Source organism: Camponotus vicinus, unplaced genomic scaffold, assembly GCF_025532165.1.
Source record: "Camponotus vicinus isolate PSW18456_S1 unplaced genomic scaffold, iyCamVici1.0 SCAF_2, whole genome shotgun sequence".
NCBI classification, from domain to species: Eukaryota; Metazoa; Arthropoda; class Insecta; order Hymenoptera; family Formicidae; genus Camponotus; species Camponotus vicinus.
The window spans coordinates 4,752,550-4,771,338 of NW_028141956.1; the positions used below are offsets into that span (position 1 = coordinate 4,752,550).

Genomic DNA, 18,789 nt, shown 5'->3' on the forward strand with positions numbered 1-18,789 from the left:
AGAGATAATAGAGATATTGACATTGTATGTAATGCAACGAAATCAGATATTTTTCACGTTTTACAGCTATCTTAATGTATTTATACTCATATAAGTCTCGAAAATGATAATATTATATATATATTTATCGAAATGTTAATACAATAACTCTGTTTTGAAAAATAATTAGAGTTAATATTAGATTAGATAATTGCTAATATTAGATAATTGCAGTGATTAACATTTTTTATATACATGTATAAATTTATTATATAGAAAATATATATTTAATATATAAAAAAATAATAAATTTACAAGGATTACTACTAAATAAAAAAAAAAATCTGTTAGCTTGTGCAAATTCGAATACACACATTTGCAGAGATATATGGACATGTTGAGAAAGCTATACATATTTTTCCCCAGGAAGAACAATACATTATTGTTTGAATATATTATTCATTAATTTCTATTTATGTCCCATATAATTAGATATATTTATATAAAAATATATATCCTTCTCTTTGAAGGAATTTCCATGAATGACTTGAATCGTAATCTATACCACATACATGTACGTGTACGTTCAGAGCTATAATTATCTCAAGTGTGATTTAATCGCATTGATTTGTCGGTGAATCGACTGGAATACGAGCGAGCGTGCGTTCGGGATAGATGAAAACCCGTTTATATGTATTGCCTAAAAATTGCTGTTAACCATTGCGGGCTCTCGGATTCCTGTCGGATAACAGTTTGCGTTGCGCGAGCGCGGCTCTCGTGAAAAGGTTATTTCAACAAACTCGATTCTCTCTCCGCGAAGTCCTGGTATTGCGTGATAGTGTGGTCTACGTGTAGCCGCATCCGCGCGCGTGTATGCGTGCACGCACACGTGTACACGTACGTGTGTGCGGACGACCACCGGCCGCATGTGTCTCTCGCGGGCAAACGCGAACACGATAGTCACGCCTGCCACAGACACGCATACGCATCCACACGCACGCGCATACACACTACGGACCTATAATGCGTATATGTACATTCGAAACGCAGAAAGCATCGTCGGGGCAAGAGTTTCGCATATTCGAAGGCGATAGAATTGAGACGCGAGGATATGAACGAATAAGAAACGAAGAATAAACGTGGAAATATATGGGGTGATCGATATCGACGCGGCATCAATGTTTCGCTCTTGCACATTTGACACGGGAAATATATGGTTATTCGCGACACATCTAATCGAGGGACGCGAATAATTTCCTGCGGTTACCTCGTGTGTGTTTGATTTTCTCTGTCGCAAGATTAAAGTATCTCCGACACTTCACCTTTGATATCTTGACGCTCGAATAAAAATGGAAAAAAACGCGCGGAATAATCGGGTATAAATTCCTCCAATAAAAAGTGATTTGTGCGATAACGAAATAACAGGGGATAATCGTCGCGTTCGGCGTTAACAGTCCTCCATCAGCGTGAATGTTCATCTGTCGCGCGACACGCTTGCAGTCGCACACACACGCACACGCACTTGTACATACACGACGCACATACACGACGCACGAGTCCCGCTCGAGGCGACGACGAGAATTCATTCAAGGCGGAGCTTGCATCGCGCTCGCTCGCACGCGCTCGCACTCTTGTCGCGAGCGAAACACGGTGCGTAGGTAGGTTACTCACGCGTGTCGCCGTCCGGTTGCGTGGGAGAGCGATACTTGGCGCATGCAATCCTCGCGTCGGATATCGAGGCTGGAAAATGCTTCCTTGAATAAACTTCTATAGTAATATAAACTTCACTCTTGAAAGAGAAGCAACGCTCGTGCGTTCTTCATTTTCTTTCATATCAAGAGATGCATTTTTACTCTGTATACCTCATTGTGTAATGTGCATCGGAGATAAAATTATATACGCGTAGCAAAAATAAATATTATTTTCAATTTAATTTGAAATCCAGGCAATTTATTAGAATTATAGGCAAATTTAGTTATCTCTGAGAATTTATTATATATCTTTTAATAAATTTCTTTGACATTATTTTTAGGATTCCAGTCTCGTTAAAGAGTAAAGTTCAGAAGAAAATATTTATAAAATTATCGATATTTTATTTCTAAAAATCGGAAAATAATTTTTATCTTGACAGTTATAAATAACAGTTACGTAATTCATATATTTCATAAGATATATTTCTCGAATATATATTCAAAAATGTATAAATGCCTCGGGTATTAAATTAGTAATCCGTCCATCAGTTTGCATCAACTTGTCGAAACTTTAAATGAGAAATAAATAATGTCAACGGATACGTTGGCTCGATATCATCAAATACACGATTAATCACATCGCTGTAATTCATCTCCAAAATACACGCGCGCGATACGCAGGTATCGGGATTCACGCATGTCGCGATGTAGCAACGTCGTATCGGCCTTTTTTCTTTTTAACAGAGACGGCATTCATGCGTCAATCTGATACGCGCGCAATGAGATACGCGCCTGGAATATCGCGCGCTCGGCGCGTAATATTCCGTCTGGGCTTCTCTTGGCGAGCCAGCCGACCGGTCGCTTATAAACGCGAGCCGAATTGCCGGCGGAGAGAGAATTTCCGAGGAATATTAAAACATTCCTGCCGCGATTAACAGTATTAACTTGGCAACAGTAACGTTTACTTTGCGCTCTTACACCGTGCTTTAAATGCGTTATGGCGTTATTCTTTCGCTGCTCGCAATCCATTGTATCTTCTCCACGTATGCTGTACATTTCGGTTTATTAAATCCAACAATGCGAGAGAGAAAACTGTTTCCTATAAATCACAGTTTTGTGTGCGCGAAATCCCTCTCTCGTCACGGTTATTCTCATATTATTTCAGCGCTGAAAATACTTGAATATCCGAGAATGTCTCGGTGTGTGGATTTTATCCGAATGCATTACTTGAATATTCTGGCTATTATCCAAGTAATATCCAGACAATACCCGCGAAATCGGATAAGTATTCGAGTATCTGATTACAATGACCACCCGCTAACAGTACTATGTATTATTCACTCTTCACATGCATACACACGCATACATACATCAATTTTAAATTTTTTAAATGTTACAATATATTTCAAACTGTGAGAAATATTTTTTTTATTTATTTATGATGTATTATTTCATTTATTTACATTTATTTTAGTCCCATAACGATATGTGTGAGTTTCGATGTTTCACTAAAAGTGTAATATCGCATATGCGTATACAAGAAATTCTTAATGCTGGGGGAATATCCTGCTACCCCGAGGGAGAGAGAAAAAGAGAGAGAGAAGTACAACGACCGCGTACGAGGGTCACGTATACAATTTAAACCTGCGACTCCCGGCGCTATCGATTAATGTAGCCGCTAATGTTACTATATAGTAGCTATTAATGCGCGACGACTGACCATGCGTTCGACACAACGTTATTACGCGTTTTATATGAACGATTTTATGGACTATTTATCGCGTAATTGTAAACGGAATGCATAACGCGGAAGTCGAAAATATAGCTGCGACGCGCCGAATCGATTGCGTAAAAATAAACTTTCATAGATAATACATATAAATCGCGATATTACGTTTTATTATAGTTGGCCTCTTTGTTGGGTATTTCCGTGCGCGATAGAATATACGGATCGAGATTGGAAGTGGGATGGTCGAGTAAATATTTGTGGGGAGAGAAAGTTACGTGAATTCATTTTCTGATTAATATTGATAGATGTTATAGTTTTTTCATAAGATTAATTAATAATTAAATGATTGCCGTGCACATTACTCTGTGATAATTGAAGATAAAACGAATATAAACTTTTTTAAATACCGAGAGAATTCCCAAAATATTTTCATCTCCAGATAATTAAAGTTGACGGATTTTGTAATGTAACAATAATCCAATTTAGCGTTTTTAACAATATTTGATTCAATCAATTAAGAATTACCGGATAAATATTTCCAAAAATATTTCCAAAATATACAGAGCATTAAAGCGTGAGATTAAAACGTTTTAAATTGATGGTTTTTTAAATTGCGGGTCGACTTGTCAAATTAGCATCACTGAAGGAAAGGAGAAGAAAAGAAAAAAATAAAGAGGGAGAGAGAGAGAGAGTAACATCGATTTTATTTTATTTTAAGATATTGTGATATTAACCGCTAATCGTTTTACGTAATCGACGAGCGCGCATTCTCCGGAAAGTCGAGAACAGGCTTTGCCAGGCCACGCTAATCTTCCAGATTATCGGACATGCTCACGGTAATTAAATATGTATTATGATTGTGATAGTACACACACACACAAATATATATATATATATATATATATATAAATACGCATACACATACGCAATATATTAGTCAGTGTACGCACTTATCCGCAAGAGCGTATACGACTGCTGCTAATGCTGGCATAATGAAACGCATCGTTGCACTGTTGGTTGCGCTACGTTCCTTCGCGTTATGTCCCGTTGATTTACGACCTGTCTATTGAGAATCTGAGAATTTCCAGGCACGAAGCATGATTTCGTGTATGTTTAGTCACTTCGCGTAGAAACGCACGATATACAGCCTACGTACACGAGTAACGCGTACGTAGGAGTACTAATATAGGGTGATGGCTATCAATTTGCGCAATTGTTTCGCGCACAAAAATTTTTCGCGCGTATTTATTTCTCCCACTTAGATAATGAGATACTACGATAAAAAAAAATAACGCAACGACACGAAGGGGAATATTGCAACATGTATTAGCAGGATTTATAATGACCTCAATTAATCGTGTTTAAAATAATTAAAATAATAATATACGAATTTTTTTTTAAATCGAACGACGAAGTTTGCAAGTCAAAGTATTCCTGTCTATTTGCAATTATTATGCAACATTATCATAAAATAACACGATAACGGATGCGGTCAAGTTAATTTTAATGTAAACTAAATGCGGTTCGAATTAATATTTGAGTTGTGTATCTCTGATTTAGCACAATAACGTCATGCGCTCAACTGTACTCATCAAAATTGCCGGGAATGCATTGCTAGAATGCTTATAATAATGCCATAATTAATAGAAGCTGATATGCAGCGTAGTTTATTATAGATATTACGTGACATAACACTGCGCTGCGTGACATGCCGCGATATCATACGATGCGGCTAATTGTTTAGATTAATTAAAACGTTGATGCATAGTTCGCGCGGAACACAGGACATATATCCGGTAACGTATTGTACATGTTTCGTTATATGACGTAATGTTTAGACACATTGTTAAATGCATCTTCTCGATTGTATTATGATTCTGTGGCGGACTAAACTATTATTATCGTATTCCTAGTTATTAAAATCGAATTTAACAAAAATTTTTAATTAATGTTATAAAATTACATGTTACATTTTAAATTATATCGTATTAAAGTTAAAATATATTGCATGCTGTAATAACGTATGTTACTTTTCCCCTTTGTGTTTTTTATGTATGTAATGTGAATTTTCAAATTAAATTATTAATTCTATTACGTTTCGCACTAATTGATATTAGCTTAAACAAACATTGCATTTTTGCAATTGGCCGGAAACAGGTTAATGAATCTCTTTGATATATTATAATTATGGTCAAGAGAAATTAAGTAAAATTAAGGTAAAATTTTTTCTATTTGTTCACAATATTTAATAATTTCGACAAAAGGAATTTACCTTCGTGGAGTTGATTAATAGTCGTAATTCGATTTCACAAAATCTTATATATAATTTGTCATGGTATAAAACTATAGATTTTCTGGTCGTCCTCGTACTTTCTCCGTCAAATCGAAATCCGCGAGATTGCTTGGTCGCTGCTCGTAAAGTGCGCGTCGCGATTACATAAGTTTTCTCTCGACGGCGTTTCGCTTCCGTGAACACGATGCTCCTTCTAGTAATTATCGGCCTTCGTAGGACTCCTCGAGGACCGATTTAATAAAAGTTTTCCTTCGTATCGACGCTCCTGCCTACACCGTGACAAGAGGAGTCCCTTAAGGATCCCGTTGAGTCTTAAGTCGAATTTACACGTTTCATCTCTTCTTCTTTGAAAGAAGAGTACTTGAAGAATAAGTATATTTTTTTCAAAATAAGGGATTGAAAGAATAAAAGAGATGAACAAGGATAAATATAAAAATATAAAAGATTGAAACACAAAAATGTAATTAATAAATGCATGAAATTTGTCGTAAAAATCAAAGTTGCGTAGAAATTGTAAGATATTTTATATAACAATCGAAAAACAAAATTTAGTTTTCATTATTCGAGAAATATTCGTTATTTTTTTATTTACTTTAAATGATTATACGATGTGATCATTAAGGCTGCGTCCTGTAAATCCTGATTCAAAGAAAGTTCATTAATCGGATGTAAATTTACTTTGGTCGATTCGGGTGAGATGATCGTCGAGGGCAAACCGCGTAAAATCGCCTTTAACGTAGTTTCATTTTTTCATTAAACTAAGTGATTCCCTCTCTCTCTTCCTCTTCTTCCGATGTGCAATATACTCGCGGCAATCCCTATAAGTGCTTCGATCTCTCGCGATCATCTTTATATCGTTTCGGCGTCAAGAATTGCTCGTGGAAAGCAATTGAGTTGTTGCCTAATAAATCGAGAGTTTCCTTTGCACCGATTACTCCTTTTTTCCGCGTTCTGATTTTACATAATTTTATTTATTTTTCCTTAAATCAACCATGATTGCCTTTGCTCGTTCTTTGTCCTCATCTCTGTCTCTTTCGTTTTTTTTCTCTCTCTCTCTCTTTCTCTCGCAACTCTTATGTAAATTTATTCAAAAGATACCGGTATAACGCATTGGTAATATATTCGCGGCAATATAATGGCGTTTAAGTATACATTACACGTGTGACGATGTTTATTCTAACGATTTTAATGGAGATTATTGAAATAAAAACGACATGTAGCAATAACATGATGTAGTGACGATGCAAATCTTGTGCGATCAATATAGAATCTTTTTATTTCGTATATATAAAGTTCTATTTTCAACTCCCTGATTAATATTTTCATCATCTTTATGTAATGCATTTTTCTTAATTTATTCGGATTATTTTATTTAGCGATCGAAATAATTTAAAATTTTGGTCGGTGAATGCAATATAGAGGAGAAAGATCTCCGTTCTTATTTTCTGCGAGGTCTAAAACAGCACTTTGCCTTCCTCGGCTCGCAGTTACTCACGATAGCACGCCACGGACATGCTCGGAAGGCCAGAGAGATAGGCGTGAATTATGCGTGCACGCATACCTTCACGCTGATACGCGCGCATATAATCCGCACATATATCACACAGGCGGACAGTATTATATTGGAATTAATCCATGCTGTTTTTCCGTGAAAATAATTTGTATATATGCAAAATATGCATATTTTTCACATGTTTATCAAACATAATCTATGCGTATTTGTGTCCATTTTTATTTCAAATTATATTCGGCGTGCATTATTTTTTTATTTATTTACTTTTTTAAAGGGATTTTTTGAGGGAATTTCGCAAAAAATATTAAAATTTAAGAAATTTGGAGGGTATTTACAATTTATCATTTATAAATTTTTACATCTATGTAGTGAATATGAAGCTCTGTATCCCAATCATTAATATTTATAGCTTTATGGTTTTCCGCGTATTTCTCGCATATTTGTGTTTTTCTAACCGCGTACTGTACATTTATAATCGCATATTTCTAGCGAGACTTGGATAATTAAAATCGTTACCGAATTCTGCTAAATAAGATATACATGTCTCTCATTTGATCGGCAAACAGAAAATAAATATTATAAGTTTTTGTATTAATAACTCGCGCAAAAATCCGCGATAAAAATTCCGTTATTTATCGATACAATGCCAACAACATTCGATATATATATATATATATATATATATATATATATATATATATATATATATATAGTATGGAAAGATAAATGCAAATATACGTTCTCTTCGCGAATATATCATGCATAAAGCATTACATCGTAACATATTGAAATGTTTACCGTTTAAAATTTTCATAAATTATACGTATATACTTATAGCTTCACGTTTCGCATTAATTGCGTTGATTCAAACATTTACGTATAATAAGTTAATCCTTCATAATGAACTTATTTTTCTTTAATCGCAAAACAATAAGGAAACGAATCTTTCGTAGAACTCTGCGTAATAATTAAACTACAAAAGACGGCCCCGATAAAAATCTCGCTTTATCGACGCGAGGAAAGCCGCGCACAGCAAAGGGGGAGAGAACCCTTTGATAAAGAACGAAAAGATTTTCTCTTTGCGACGATATTATCGCCATTAGTATACGCGATTCAGGTGTAAAAGCGCACGCGGGCCGCGCGATTCCGATTAATTAAGTTGATTAACGTTAAACGGGACAGCCAGCGGCCGGAAATGACAAGTGCGTACGTACGCTGGTTGCGATACAATCGGCCATTGTCGGCGACATAACGACGTCGAGTGAACCGAAACGGTTCTCGCGCTGAGTAATTAGCGTTCCTCACCATTGTTGTCGCTGCGATGTTCCTCGCCATCATCGTCGTTGTCCTCGTCCTCGTCTTCGTCCTGCTCGGACGATGTCGGAAGGTATCCTTAACGAGGCGTTAAAGCGTTCAAAGCGCTTTGGCGCCGACGAAACGATGATATCCCGTCTATGATATTATTCGCGTCGTCAACTCGCGTCTTTCCGGTTAGAGCCTTAAAAATTATGGATATCGTTGGTTACCGTTAATAACGAGCTCGTTGTCAAAAGATTCCCTTCACGACTTATCTCGGTCATTATGCGTCATCTTGCGTTTTAGCGAAAGCAAAGTCGAAATTTATGTATGTAATCCATTTTCATTTAATGCATAAAATACACGTGATTGTATCCCGAATATTAATTTCAATAATCGCAGGTATTTTTTGATCGCGAAATTTGTACACGTGCCAGATATTTGTATGACTTTTTTCGCGTAACATAAAATATGCAGAAACCATTGCGGAGAATGATATTATTTTACTACAGCACACATAAGAGGATATATGCTAAATAAGCAGATATTAAAAGTAACGAGGTGTGTGTGCGTGTGCATGAAAGAATTCTTTCATGGTCTATTTCGCGCTTGCGACTACAATAGCATTATTCTGTGTAACTTTATGTTACGACGAGATTGAAATTTATTCGACACGAACGAGTAAACGTGGCTTCGCGATCGATATTGCTCGCGATATTTTTTGAATACCGATGGTGTTATGATGGGAATCGCGTCGAGCTGCAAAGTGTGCGCTAGACTATAAAACCGCGTCTACGTGACTTGTCTACGTGTCGTCTACGCGATGTTTACTATGTAGAGGACATACGATAGATAGTTTATCGTGGCTACTTTATCGTATGTCATACGTACATGCATGTTACATTAAGCCTATTTAGTCTGCGCTTAAATAACTCGCACGAGAGAGAAAAAAAATAAGCGTCGCAAACTTGAAACTCGCACGAGATATCGAGATAACATCTTAATCGATCTTATCGAACTGCCCGATATAATCGAGAGAGCTGCTTTGTAACATTACTCCGATATTAAGATATAAAGTTACTTAATCGAGGATCGATAAGTTACGAGACATGTCGGTCTTTTCGATCGGGAATATCCGATGAGAAACAATCTCGCGTTCGATAAAGATATCACCGTCGTCGTGCTTTGCGATTTTTTGCCGCGGACACCCCGTACATCGTCCATCTTTACCGTCGGCGCTGACACATTTAGCGGTGATGGAGCGATTGCATTGTGCTCGCGACCGTGATGAAATCACGTTCTTTTCCTGCCTTTTTTTCGCGTAATTGGGGATCATTCGTTACGGACAACAAAACCCTACCTCTATTGTCAAACAATGCGGCGAACGTTTTGGAGTACGTAAGCGAGTTACGACAGCCTTAAGACGGATGCGTGAGTTATTACGTTCTGCCTCTTTGATCTCGCGCGTGTGCGACCGAAGGAACTTTCCAGTGGAACAATGATAGGCCTCTTACGCGAGTTGAAATAGCGCGTTTAGTTAACAGCGAGATTGTGATATCCCGTAGTGAAATTTAATATATCGTATCTGTGTATTACACACACTTTTATACGTATAGATTTTTTATTTAAGATACGATGTGCATTCCAAAATCAATTAAGGAGAAAAGAAAATTCATTTTTTTATTTAAAAAAAATTTTAATGACAGTTATTGATCGTAATTTGTAAATAATTGGGTATATTGAAATTGACATGGATTTCATAATATGCTATAAATATATAAATTAAGCATGTGCGATTGAAAAAATTTTCACGAGTATACAATTACATTAAATACACTTTACTGTCTTATTTTGCCTCGGGCTTAGCGGCGAGCTTATCGAAAATCTTATGTTGTAGCTGTCAATACTTATTACGGAATCGGTAAATATGCAAGGTAAAATCGGTATTTCTTTGCGAGAGAGGTAGAGAATTTCTTGCAATACTTTTTTTTTCCGCGCGCTTACTACTCGTTTATCATGTGCAGCAGACTTTGCTCGCGGCACTAATTGTCGGCAAATTATGCGACGTTAATAATCATGAACTGCCTCGATAATAGTACCAAAGTTTGATAATTATGAGTGTCTCTCTCTCTCTCTCTATCTATCTATCTATCTATCTTGTGCCCCGAGGATTCGCTCGCTCGCTCGGTCGCTCGCTCTGATCAATTATCCCGAATTCAATTATGTCGAAAAAGCAAGCCGGCTATCCGCTCTCGCGTTCCATGCAACGTAATTACGCTGTTGCACCCGCACGGTTTTTACGCGATCCTGCGATATCTCGTATCGGCTACGCCGCATAAAGTGCGCTTTATGTAACCTTATGTTATGAGCGTTCCGAGTTAGAGATACCGCAAAGCTGCGTCTAAGAATACTTAACGAGGTCTGTGTCCACACATTTATGTTTAACATTATAAATTTTAATATCTCTGCTTTGTTAGATTCATTTTCACCTTAATGCGATAATTTTTGTATTGTTTAAATTCCTAAAAGTATTTTTAAAAAAGAATATATTAATTTTAAAATTAATAGAAATATAATTGTGCTTTTTAAATATTTATTATCTTGTTCTTTCCGCGAATATTAACCGATATCGATGTCCGAGTATCGATGTTTGATCTTGATATCAATCATGCAAATGACAGTCGAACGAGTGTTTGCTATTGCATACAACAGCGATGCCAATAATTACGACGTGACGCGTATGATACTGTGTATAATTGGATGAGACGGTGGTCACCGTAAATACAGACACAGTTGCAAAACGACTACATAGTCATAATTCGTGTTGCGACGTGATATATACCAATACAAATTGGAAACGTCTTACAAGCCGCACGTGCGGTCCTTTAATACATTCATATGTGGTGTCTCAAAAATCACGTATCATTTTCTCACACCAATCTTATTTTAAATTCAACACTAATTTAATTTTATATCATATATAATATATGTATAAAATTTTGTTTTTAAAAATATTTTTGTTTTGCTAGTATTTATAACATTTTATTACATTTTACATAATCATGCTTCCACATCACATTTTAATTGACAAGAGCAGATTTTTAAAAAAAATATAAGAATTGAATGGCCTGAAAAAAATATACAGCCATAGAGAGCAGAAGCGGAAAATCAAAATGGTACCGCGAATGTAAGGGTTACAATGCATCGGGAAAGGAGCTTAAATAGCGGCGTTACCAGCCACCATACTGGGAGCACGAAAAGCATTCGTACAACAGCGTTATATGGCAATGCAATTTGCCCGACGCGACGTACCTTTTTTTCGTCGTCTTTTCTTTTTTCCGCTTCCTTTACCGCTTCTATTGTATTTATTCTTTACGAAAGCATCTCACGCCGTCTCGACCGCATCTTGCGCGCTTCTACCTGTAAAAATTTCATTTCCTTGGCATATACGCCATTACATCTACGCTCGTTTATTACATTTTTCCGAGGCGTACGCTCCCTTTTTCTGACCAACAATTATGCAACTCTGCTCGCATTGGTAGACTAATATAATTTATCGTACCACGCCATCTTTTGATATGAGTATTTTTATCAACGGCATACTTTAGTACTTTAATATTAGTATCAGCTATTATCGATTAGTTTAATGAATTAATATTTGCGCGTAATTTTATATAGCTGTCTAGATAGTAGCTATTATTACAGACACATGAAAAGTTAATTAACTAAATATTTAAAAAAATGATCGTTATCTGTTAAATAATATATCGATAAGATCATCATATATTGTGTAATCTCTAAACATTAGGTCATTCAAATTTTTATCTTACATCTAACAGATAATTGGAGCAACTAATAACTAACTAACTAGATAACTAGATTAGAATTAAAGAGATTATTGCTGTAGATACCTTATAGACTTGCAAAGTAATTTATCATAAGCGGCTTATCGTATAGTTTCGGAGAGAGGGATACAAATTTCGTAGCACGCGATAAACACGACTAAATCGAAACGGATGCTCGTTCCAGGAAGTTTTCTCTCGTTATATACTCGCATTGATAGCGAGAAGAAACAATTACCAGGAGCCGTTCAGTCTTAATTAACGCTTCTGATACATACATTATTGTAATCGGCAATTGATTAACTATGCGATTTTAAATGCTCGGTCATGAAACGGTCAGGTCTAACGATAACCTCGTAGCCTTTGATAAAGGAGGCTGCTCCCCTCCTGCCTGTTCTTGACACACGACGCGATAAATTATTATACTTGGTTCTATTAACGGTTTCTATAAGTGCGACAGTCATTGTCGCAGAGTAAAGAGAAAGGATATTAAAATAATATCTATTTAAAATTGAAGGATAAGATATTCTATTCCATGTTTAATTTTTGACGCTCGAAATGTCATTTTTTTTCTCATTTTTACAAAGAAAATATAATCTCTCGAATATCACGATTTCGATTATATTCCGCTCGCCTTATATAACGCTCACGAGACAGTCAATATCGCGGAAAGAAAGCAGATGGGAAACCGGTATGCGCGAACGAATTAATACTCGATATTCGGCTTGCCTGGATGAATACGCCGTTCGGAATTAAACGCGAAAAACCTGCGAGCATCTCTCTTCACTCTTCGTTGCTCTTGAAATGGAAATGCGACCCAATATAGGGAGAGAGAGAGAGAAAGAGAGAGAGAGATAGAGGTCCCCGGATCTATACTTAGCGATCTCCTGACTTGGTAAATCTACAAGTGGGGTCGGGATCGTTATATATTTTGATCTCTGTCGAGATTACACCGAGAGTGTCGCCCTCATAGAAACCCGGTCTCGACGCCCTTCCAGGGGCGGATTCAGATGTTTGGATACTCCGGGGCAAAATTTATATTCTCTTTCTCTCTCGCTTCTTCGGAAATTAGTATCTATACTATATATATTTTTGTCCAAGAGAAAGGAAATATAAAGATTTTCAGAAGAAATACGTTCTTATTGTTCGCCCTATTAAAGTGTGTATGTGTGTGCTACACATATATATCATTTTAATATACCTTACATCTTCCTTAACAGAAGATCTTAATATTTTCTTAAAAAGAGAAAATATAAAAATAGAAAAATATAAGAAAAATGATAAAAAGAATTATACTGTAAAACTCTTTCTATTATTATATAATTAAATCAAAATAATTTATACTATTTTTCTATCGAAGAAACTGAAATATTAAGCTTCTTAGTCTTCCACAATGCAATAGATTTTTTTCTTTTACGCAAGCTCTTTATTCCTTAACTTCACTGAAATGAAAAGGGACAAAAATACGCTATACTTGCAAAGCATGTTCAGTGTTCCTTTTTGTTTTTGCCGCCCTTTATTTACTTCAAATAATTCTATTTCCGAAAAGAAATTTTGACAATCCTAAAGCTGTTGTGCGCTATTCGCTCTGAGCGAGCCTTTCCTTGAACCCTCCTCGGTCGAAATGTCAGACGAGGGTCGTCAGTGTCGGTGGCCACAGCTTCACGAGACACACGGGACACCGGTGCGTTTTCTCTAATTCAATTTGAAAAGCTTCCTGGAGCGCGTCCAAAAGACATCCCGTATTCATGCCGGCAGAATGGCACTCGTAACTCATAACGGTACAGTCGCGATTTCCGGGCGAATCGCCGACGCGCTTCTTCTCATCATGTTCCACTCGTAAAGATTTGCCGCCGCGCGCTCGATACGAGATACGTTTTTTATGAACGGCATCAGGACCACGTATATTATTCGCGCAGGTGGGGACGGACGGGAGGATGGAGGATGGGAGGGGATCTCGATTAATATTAATCCGGCGATGGAAGAGCGACATCGCGTGTTATAATACGTTGACGTCAAAAGGAGAACGGGAACAAGGCAGTAAAGCAGTTTATTATACCTTGTGTGATCATAACTCTTATTTTTGCTTGTTATTATTCGAGGATTTAACGCAAATGCGCCATGCATACTTTTCAATAGCTTTTTAGGACATGTTTGTGTGTCTGCTGTTGTGTACCTATCACGCGATAGTTTGAGATAGTTTAATCTGATAAATTTTTGTTGCTACGATCTTGCAATAATCTGGATGTGGAGCACTTTAATATTGTTATAAAAGAATAACAATTACCAAACAATTGAAAATTCATATCGTATATATGTATGTGTAATACACGTTGTCATTTATGAAACTTTTAAATTTGTGACCACCCGTTGAATCGCATATTAATGGGTATCTCGATTCTTTTACATTTTGTGTGTTTTTCATGCATTTCTCATATATATTACATTTTTATAACTCATCGCGCGTCCACCTTTCATAGCGATCGATGCAATCAGAGAGAACCGTATGTTGAGAATATTAGTACAAATCGAATTTTATCCATTCCGTAATTTAAAATTGACATTCACTCTGATATTACCAGAATGACACTTTATTTCCGATAACATCCAATATTTAAATCTCTGAATTTTCTACGATAGAATATATATCGTCGATTGAATCATTGAAATTTAAACACTCATTTTATCATGAATAAACATCACTTTTGTCACTTTGGAATAAAGATATGATTAATTTTTAATAATTAGAGAATTGAGATTAATATACTTTTTCGCAATAATAGTAGATATATTTTCAAAGAATTTTTAATAAATGAAAATTCTCTCTAATAGTATTATTATTTGAAAACATACTAAATTACTATTTTAATAAATATATTTAACAAACATCAAGGGAAAAAGAGAGATTACGAAGAATAACGAAGAGAAATATGTAACACTCGATATATATTTACTAGAGCGTAAAAGTGGTGGAAAGGGAAGCAATTTGATAATCTGCACAATATGTGAGGGTGCGCAACATGTATATTTCTCTCGAAAATTGACACGCCGGAAAGAATCGACGAGCGAGAATTCGCGAGCCGTAGCTCGCGAACACGTCAGAGGATCGAGATTCGTCTCGCGTCGGCCTAGAGTCGGTTTCCTACCCGGCTGTACCGGGTTCCGCGCGCGCGAGGGAGAAGGACGGAAGGGAATCACCCGGCGTGGAACGAATTGTCCCGCGTCGCGGGACACATCGGTCCCGTCCGAGCGATCCGACGCGGTGGACGCGCGTCGCGACGCCGCCCGTCAGCGTTCCCCGTTATCGGCCTCGTCGCTCCGACCGTGTCCTCGTCACGTGAACGACGGGCGACGAGCACGCTATCGCGGGATATTGTCGGCCAATATTTTCTCCGGGAACACGTGCCCCGGGTGCTACGGGCGAGCACAAAATGGCCGCCGGCGGGAGCGATCGACCGTGCGTGAGCGCGAGCGAGCGAGAGAACCCCTTGCTCTCCCTTTCCCTCCATCTCTTTCTCTCTCTCTCTCTCTCTTTCTCTCTTTCGTTTCCTCTTAGGTCCTTATTCGCCCAACGCATACCGATGCGTATGTACACACGTACGAGTGCGCACGAAATTTTCTCTCCTCCCCCTGCTTCATAATTCATCGATTTCGTATCGATAGCGGGATTATATTTCATCGTTAATTAGCTCGACTGTATTATTGAGATTTATAACGTCAGTTTGTATTACATATTTTGATGCTAGAGAGAAGGGATAAATAAGCTTGTCCCTCTCTTTTTTTTTGGAATTCATACTCGTGTTAAAACATCGTTAAAACACGTCGTGCTTCTTTTCATCATCTCTCTTTCCTTTATTTTTTTCTTGCGCGCTTGTCTCTTTTTCTCTCGTGCGAGCGATCACGTTGATTTCTCCGGTTCGCCGGTCCTTCATCGAAGGCCCTTCGATTCCTCTCTTCCTCCTTTCATCTACCTGCCTACAACAATTTCGCCTCCTACAATAGGGTACACTCTTCCTTCTCCTCTCCATTATAATATCGTTCTCGCCCTTGCACCAACGTCGCTCTTTATTCTCCATTCGTCCCTACATCGTTCTCCGTTTCTCTCGTGAAGGCGTAATCGCGCGTCCTTATCGCGCCCATGTTACACGAGAGCTCCTCGAGATATCGCGCCATCCTCGCCGCACTCGCAGCTTCCAGCTTCATCGAGTGCAACGAGAAAGAACGCGCGCTCTATCTCTGTTCCGCCTCGGTATCTCTCGGTATTCCTTGTCACCCCCTTTTCACACAGTGCAGCTTGTGCTCTTTTTCGGCCTCTTCCTTGCTCCGACTGTTTCCTCTCCGTCGGATCAACCGTATTAAAAACGGTCTCTTTCTCTCCTAACGAAGAGAACCTTCGCGTTCTGTCTCGGTCGCGCTTATTACTAACACGTAATGCTATCGTCGTACGATTCTCGTTTCATCTTCATACCCTTCTCTCTTTTTCTCGTACTCGTCGCGTCTTTTTCCTTCCAACGAGAACCGACGCTATCGCCCTCGCTCTTGTTCCAGGCCATATGCCATCGACTTCCCCTCTCTTTCTCTCTCTCTCACATTCGTTTGCCTCTCCTTCGTTTCTCGTTCCATCCTCCTCTTTTTCTCCGCGCGAGAAATGCAGGAGATGGAAACGCGGAGATGGAAAATTACAATTACAGACGCGACAGCGACAGCGTCCGACTATTCAACGACCGCGGGCGGTAGTTTGCCTCACGCACGCACGCACACACGCACGCATGCACGCATCGCGCCAACGCGATTCAAATATGAGCGTCGGCGATGCACGCGTGTCGTCGTTGCGACTTGCGTTACGGTCACACTAATTGCGCGGCGTATCCTGAACCGAGTTACATTGTCCTGTATTATGCATACGCGATATTACCGGGATCCGTATGAGCGGGCGGCCAGGGGCGGAGGCCATGTGTGCGTATGTACAGCCGTACACAGCCAGCAGCCCGATTCGATATCCACGCGCTGTGTGGTCCATATCGATTGCGCGTAGAAAAGCGCAGCCAGTCTGTTCAATCGCGCTGGTTTAAAGTCTTATTTAGATGGAACAATTTCATTTTTGGACGCGTGTATACGTGTCGCATCGATAACGAAATTTTTTCGTCCGTTTCTCTTCATTTTTTATCATTTATCTTTTTTATAATCGACAAATATGGGTAGCAGCCATCCTTCTTAATTTATGACAGGTACATACTTCCGGGAAAAACCTTGACAATCTTGTATTTTCAGGGATTTTCGTCCTTGAAAAATCAGGGAATTTTTATGGAATTTTATTGAGATTCAGGAATTTGTTAAAAAATTGATAATTTTCTTTTTCATTTTGAAACTCTGACTATTGTATTTTTATTAATTTAAGGAATCTATTCCCCTTTGTGTGCAATATTTAAATTGTAATATCTTACAATATTTTTATTTTTTTTATATTTCTTTGTATTAATTTTATCTTTTGTATTATTTTATATTAAAAATATTTTTATACTCGCTCTCTCTCTCAAATAATACAATATGTATGTTGCATACACATTCTTTTATATTCAAATAACACACTATATTGCACCACACATTTCTTGATAGCTTATAATATTTCCCAGGATTTAGATAATACTTTATTCAAATTTTATGACTATTTAGTCGGTCAAATGTTAATATTTTAGAATCTATATTTTAAAAATACATACTTTCAAAATACATAAATATATTTTTATATTTTATAAAGTATGTTTATAAGAAGTATGCAGTTCTCTAAGTTTAAAATATTTTAATATATTTTAAGTTTAAAATATTTTATTTATGTTAAAAAATCACAACATAAACTTATTTTAAAATATATTAAAAACACTTTAATTCTATCTGGAATTTTGAACAGAAATACATGGAAAATCATGAAACTCCCAGGGGATTTATTTACAAGATTTGAATATACATCCTCTATTACGATCTTTTAGCAACCTATTCGTTATTGTAACGCGTTTGATTTCTCGGCTATTTTTTTCGCTCCGCTTTAATCGGCGGTAAGATAAGACCGGCGCTTGTGCGACCGAGTCGGCTGTATTATCCGCGGCTCGTAAAGCTGATTAACGACTCGTTCGCGTCGGGTGCGTCTTAATTCTTGTCGCGCACGCACCACGCCGTAAAGTATCCCGCGTGACGGGAAGCAGCGAGATTATCAACCAACCGCGATCAAGTATGCAATGCATTTATATATCGGATAACATGTGCACGTGCATTACGCGAATACAGAGTGTTGTTTGCTTCGTGTTTTTACCGTCAGTAAAATGGTAAAGTTCACACAGCGACACGCCTACGCGGAAACATTTTCTCATCAAGTCGAGAATTGATTCTGTAAACCTCGTGGAATTTATATCTCGTTTTTGCTTGTCGAACCAATAAAGCTACGTGGCATT

At 37.6% G+C, this 18,789-nt stretch overlaps 1 protein-coding gene across 2 annotated transcripts in view; it reads left to right on the top strand.

Moving 5' to 3' along the window:
- The window catches only part of LOC145967218 (uncharacterized), a 197,490-nt gene that overhangs the window by 44,538 nt on the left and 134,163 nt on the right, over positions 1-18,789 (top strand). The window lies entirely within an intron of this gene.